The sequence below is a fragment of the Haliotis cracherodii genome, unplaced genomic scaffold (assembly GCF_022045235.1).
Source record: "Haliotis cracherodii isolate W230 unplaced genomic scaffold, xgHalCrac1.p SCAF_8, whole genome shotgun sequence".
Classification (NCBI taxonomy): Eukaryota; Metazoa; Mollusca; class Gastropoda; order Lepetellida; family Haliotidae; genus Haliotis; species Haliotis cracherodii.
In genome coordinates, this window is record NW_027266341.1 from 56,207,304 (window position 1) to 56,212,802 (window position 5,499).

Sequence of the window (5,499 nt, forward strand, 5' to 3'; positions counted from 1 at the left end):
AGCTTAAGTGAACATATTGCTTATAAATTAAACGATGCTGAAGACTTTCAGCGTGATTGCCTGAATTACCCAGAGTTATTGAGAGAGCCAAAGGATAAGGTATTTAAGGATGTGCGTGATTTGCAAGATGTCTTTGGCTTGACTATACATACCATTTAAACGACGTTGAAAACACCTACAACGGACAGTTACGATTTGAGGCTTGTCTTCTGGGCACACCTGTCATTATAAGTGATTAGTTTGGACATACTGTACGTTTGGGAAATTAAGATAACAGTTTCAAACGTTAAATTTTGCATTTGTTCTCTTAACTCCTATATATCACTACTAACTAACAATAGATATACACGGATGCGTGTCAATATTGCAACTGCAATGAATGAGTGAGTGTCTGAGTAGGTTGGGTTTAACGCCGCTTTGAAAGTTAAATCGCGGCGTGTTAACTTTGTGTAGGAGTTAAGTCCCAAGTCATGCAGGTCACAGACGTTTACCATTTTGGTGAAATCCACGAGCACGGGTATGATGCTGACAAACCTGGAAACATATTTTGGGCGAACTGAGACTCGAACCAACGATCATACACAATTGTATTTAATACGTGTGACTTCATGTTTACACTGACAGCCATACAACAACCAGCTATTTAGCGGAATAAAAAAGAGAGGTGATATGAGCGTATGATTGCACTTCTTCCTCTTCAGAAACATCTTACGCAACACATCACGTCGTAAAACATTTACGTCAAGTACAAGACGTCAAAATGGCCGACACGATAAACGTGACGGGAGAGATTTCGGGAGCTGCTACTGAACCCATGGCGGTTACAATGTTTAGTCATCACTGATCAATTGGCCGATCATTGAAAGGTGTTTAAGATGTCTCAAATAGACACTAAGGTAAACCCATACATTGTTGTAGACTGTCACTGCCAGCCTAGACACGGATCGAGTCGATTCTACCATAGTTTGGATGTGCATTTATTCGTTGTTCACTAGGATGGGTCGATGGATATTCGTGGACTATAGTGCCGTCAAACTCTCTGACGTTTCTCAATGTACGCTAAAACGCCGAGTTCAAGATTAAAGAGTCGAAATGATAAGAACAAACGCTTATGTATGTATTCATGCTAAGGAATTCCCGGTGCTTTCCCCACGAATGTGGAAGTAGTCCGTCAGTGTTTAAAGTCATTTCAAGAACACGGTCTCGTGAAAAACGTATGAACGTCAAATTGTGTCGTTCACACACTTATGAACGTCAATTTCGCGGTCAGGTGACCGACCTCTCGTCCAATTGAAAGGCCGTATATCGTGTAAACTTCAAATTAAAACATTATATAGAAATGATCTCATGCCGGTTTGTGAATAAACACGTCATTCCAACTTATTCTATATCAGGGGGCACGGGTGGCCCTGTCGTCTAAGGCGCCGCGATTCGCTGTGCAGAGTTGCGTCCCTTGGGCACGCCAGAAACCTATGATTGTGGGTTCGAATCCCGGTTCGCCCCGATTATGTTTCTAGGTTTGTCAGCACCATACCCGTGCTCGTGGGTTTCACCGAAGTGGTAAACGTCTGAGACCTGCATCACTTCGGGCTTTCCTCCCACATTAAGCTGACACGCCGCGATATAACTGGAATACTGTTAAAAGCGGCGTTAAACCAAACTCACTCACTCACTCACTCACTATTCTATATCACCCGCTCACCCACCCACTCACTATTGTGTAACATCCCATGATGGTGTAGACGTATTCACATTTTTAAGATGGCAAGTTTGCTTACAGTTTCTGGTACACATTACCCCGGCGATGAACGGCTATCAGAGATCGCTGTGTTTATGAGAAAAGTAGACAGCCGTAGGGCTCAGCGTTATATGTCAACTCGCTTTCGAGAATTGCGAGATATCGATTTCATATTCAGATGAGAGATTTTTGTCAGTGTTAATCGAACGATTCAAAATGTATTCAGCTGTATGTAATAAACGTTTTGTTTGTGACACCGATTCATATAGTGTATCTTCTTATTAACTACGTACATGTAGAATAAATGTCAAAACATTATTCAGTTAGAATAAAAATGTCATTAATCACGTCAATTTCTGTGACGAATGTGTTGTAATACGACGCATGTATTAAGTTTAAGTACTTGTTTAAAATGTTAAAAATCAGTATTTCCTATTCATTTTAAAACCTTTTCTCTTGTGATTTGCGATGCATGCTGTAGCCATCACCTGGAAATGTGATAAATCCTCTCATTATTGCGATTTAAACAGATAAATCCTCTCATAATTGCGATTTAAGTAGTTTAAACATGGTGATTAAGTTTATATTGCTTCGCTTTAAATGTTATCTTTGTAATAATCGTTTTCATGGATGACTTTTAAATGAAAGGTCTTTTGCGTCTCACCTTTGTGAATGTAAATTAGAAAACTTACTGCCTTATCGCTGACACAAGATAAAGCGTCTAAACTGAATGGAATGATACATGGAAGACGCTACTACACACTCTGGTCACTTTTGATGAATTAGTTTTGTTTAACGCCACTCTCAGCAATACAACGCGGGAGCCTGTAATTAATCGAGTCTGAACCAGATAAACCATGATTGATATGACTACGTCCCATAGCATTGGGCTATCGTTGCACGTGACCAACCAAGTCAACTTGTCTGACCACCCGATTCATTTAGAATAAGTTGCTGGGAGTGAGTGAGTTAGATTTAACGCCGCTTTTAACAGTTTTCCGGTTGTATCACAGCGTGTCAGCTTAATGTGGGAGCAAAGCCCGAAGTGATGCAGGTCTCAGACGTTTACCACTTCGATGAAACCCACGAGCACCGGTATGGTGCTGACAAACCTAGAAACATAATCGGGGCGAACCGGGATTCGAACCCACAATTATAGGTTTCTGGATTGCCTAAGGGACGCAACTCTGCACAGCGAATCGCGGTGCCTTAGACGACAGGGCCACCCGTGCCCCATATTGTAAAAAGACGCATGTATTAGGTACAAACATAGGTTGCTGGAGACCCATTTCTGTGACGAACGTATTGTATTAAGACGCATGTATTAGGTTCAAACATAGGTTGTTGGGGAACCATTTCTGTGACGAACGTATTGTATTAAGACGCATGTATTAGGTTCAAACATAGGTTGTTGGGGAACCATTTCTGTGACGAACGTATTGTATTAAGACGCATGTATTAGGTTCAAACATTGGTTGATGGGGAACCATTTCTGTGACGAACGTATTGTATTAAGACGCATGTATTAGGTTCAAACATAGGTTGTTGGGGAACCATTTCTGTGACGAACGTATTGTACTAAGACTCATGTATTAGGTGTAAACATTGGTTGTTGGGGAACCATTTCTGTGACGAACGTATTGTACTAAGACGCATGTATTAGGTGTAAACATTGGTTGTTGGGGAACCATTTCTGTAACGAACGTATTGTATTAAGACGCATGTATTAGGTTCAAACATAGGTTGTTGGGGAACAATTTCTGTGACGAACGTATTGTATTAAGACGCATGTATTAGGTATAAACAGAGGTTGTTGGGAACCCATTTCTGTGACGGACGTATTGTAATATAGTCGGAGCAAAAGCTATGCCTTTTATTTAAGTAATATTTTTCCCTGGGCGATTTCAGGTTAGATTTGGTCCTCAGTAACATTTTATGCTTGTCGGTGACCTTGGCTGATTGCATGACTTTGTCATCGTACCACCAACAACTGATTTACTGGCCAAGAATCAGTTACTTACAAGACATCGTTATATACATGTACACTCACCGAAAAAGGAATCGCGAATACCACACGTTGGTTAATACATGTAGAATTACTCATATTCAAGAGATATAAAATTGGTTCGACACAGAAACAAACACACTGGTATGTTGTGTGAATCGACGTTCATGAACACATGTGACGTCATAGACCCATGACTCGAGACATTTGTCTCGCGTAGGATTAGCGTGTACAGTTTGAAATGACGTGCAGCATATCGTGATAAGAATAAAGACACTATGTAGTAACACTTGACTGATTGTTTTGTCATTAAGTGGTACACATTGGAAACGTCTCTTCTTTACGTACATACGTCTCTGTCTGTTTCTATGTTTCGCGTTTCGTGAGTGTAGTTGAAAAACTCTTGACTTTAAGACAATAAACACAGAAACAAACAAATATGTTAGAGATAGAGAAAAGATTTACAACACTTCATGCATTGCTACACTGATACATGTAAAAAGCACACCACAATGGATGAAAGTATATGTTTCACAATTCTTCTGCATCTATGATGAATAGGAATAGATTACTTCAATCTAATCATACGCAATCTTTAAAGTCCTCATACTATAATTCGACAGATAGTTGATGATATCCACTGACAACAGATTTAAATGTATTTGAGAAACACTTATTACTAAGACACTTTTATGTAATTCTCGTTTAAGGTATAATTCCCATGTCAAATGTGAAAGAAATGTTGAACTAATGTGATTATGCATATTCTTGGCTATCCTCCGCATTTAATGCTGACAGGACGCCGGTCTGAGAAAGATTATCACGGAGACAATTTTACAACCTATTTAAAGTTCATTAGTTAATACCCTGCGGATGACCAACCTGACGCTGACCAGTAACGTATATTGACAAAGTAACAAAATATCATAAAATAAATTATGGAATAAATGTATGCACCTCAGCTATACATGTATCAGCGAATACATCAAGATTTGAATATATAAAATATTTCTTTAATGATTTAATTTTTTCTTAGCAGCAACTAAATATAACTTGTCAAACCACAATTGTTATTGCGATTGTCCTCATTGCATGTGCTATAATTGCAATTTGAGACCTAATAAATGTCAAACATTTATTTCATAAACTACACTGATCTGAATATATTAACGAAAGTAAATTGTTGAAATTGTCATCCTCGACCCTTAAATCTAATCCACTCTTACCCCCTGCCCTTTCCATCACCCGTGTGCACCCCATGGTTTTGGAAACCGAACCCTCCCTTCGAATTACATGATGAAACAACTTTATGGATACTTAATTTTTATTGGCTGTTACCTCTTCCTTTAAAAGCAACTTTTTCCTGTTGCAGAGACACAGCCAGACAAATACAGTCTTGCAAACGGTTCATGGTAAAGATGCTGGTACGTATGTCTTACTATTTAGGTATCTAGTGATAGTTAACATCATCAATCAGACTGTATGTTCTAGGGGATTGCTTATATCTTGATCAGAAAATGTTGTCATATATATAGATCCAGCATCATTAACTTCATGAGGTCTATGTTCGTGATAAGTCCAATGCTTACATGTAAGAACCGTTGTCATCACGAGGTTAAAACTATCCTAAAGAGAAATATAATATCCTTTTCGTATCTACTTTCTAACCATTTAATAAACTGCACTCTGTCGGTGATGTGTGCGTACTTTCATAATTTGAAATCACTTTCAGACCCAAGCCTTTCTTGTCGTCGTG